Source organism: Loa loa (genome assembly GCF_000183805.2).
Source record: "Loa loa unplaced genomic scaffold supercont3.440, whole genome shotgun sequence".
Lineage (NCBI taxonomy): Eukaryota > Metazoa > Nematoda > Chromadorea > Rhabditida > Onchocercidae > Loa > Loa loa.
In genome coordinates, this window is record NW_018108620.1 from 4,496 (window position 1) to 5,702 (window position 1,207).

A 1,207-nucleotide genomic window follows, 5' to 3' on the forward strand; every position below is an offset into this window, starting at 1 on the left:
TTTCCCATTTTCTTTCTTTTTTTTGAAATATATACTTTAACACTTTTGAAAAATTTTACCTACCGTATGCACTAGTTCTATTCACACATTTATATCGTTAAACTTTTTGTCATTGTTAACATTCTAATTAAATGAAATATGCAAGTGATAAAATGATCACACCTTTATTATCTACATAATTAAAATCCATTTTTAATTATCTAGGAAAAATGTATGTAGGTGTGTATGTGTGTATGTATGTATGTATGTGTGTGTATGTTGTGTATGTATATGTGTGTGTGTGTGTGTGTGTGTGTGTGTGTGTGTATGTTCCACTCTATTTGCTAACTCTTATGGGTTAATTTTGGCTGGCACTTTTTTTTAAGAATTTATTGGAAATTTAAAAGTTTAAAATTGATAATAATAGAATAAAAAGGAAGTAATTTATAAAAGTTGAACATTTTGCCCGCCTTTTTCCAATCTTATAATCTTATTTGATATCCTTATCCTATTGTTAATCTGAAGAAATGTGTTGTTATTATTACACATCATTTACTATCATCATCATCATCATCATCATCATCATCATCATCATCATCAATCATCTTCATCATTATCATTATCATTGCTATTGTTGTCATCATGTGAATCATATCATAAAGCATACTTTTTTTATGCATACTGAATTATTATTTATGTTGAAAATTTTCCTTTATACAAACCAACTATTCATTGTTATTAGTTTATTGAAGAATTTAAATATTTGATGACAAAAAATGTTTCGGATAAAAAGCATTTTTAGATTTCATTGAATTGCTATTTTATAAGTAATGTATTGAGGAAAAAAGGGAGAGAGAGAAAGGAAGAGAAAGAGGAAGTAGAGAGAGAGAGAGAGAGAAGGAAAGAGGAGAGAACAAAAAAACGGATGGAATTTGAATTAATGGACGAGAAAGAAGTGAAAAAAAAAAAAAAAGACCGATAGATGAAAGCAGTAAGTGGTATAAATATTTCAAGTGCCTCTTTTTTCAATTTCTCCAAATCTCTCTCTATCTCTCTTTCTTTCCTTCTCTCTCTCTTTAAAAATTAAAAAAAGGAAAAAAATCTATGAATTTTATTTTTAACGATGTGTGTTTCAAAATTACCCTTACCAAATTGCCATTTTAACGTATTCCATGTAAAGAGAGAGAGAGAGAGAGAGAGAGAGAGAGAGGAAGGAAGAAAGAAGAGA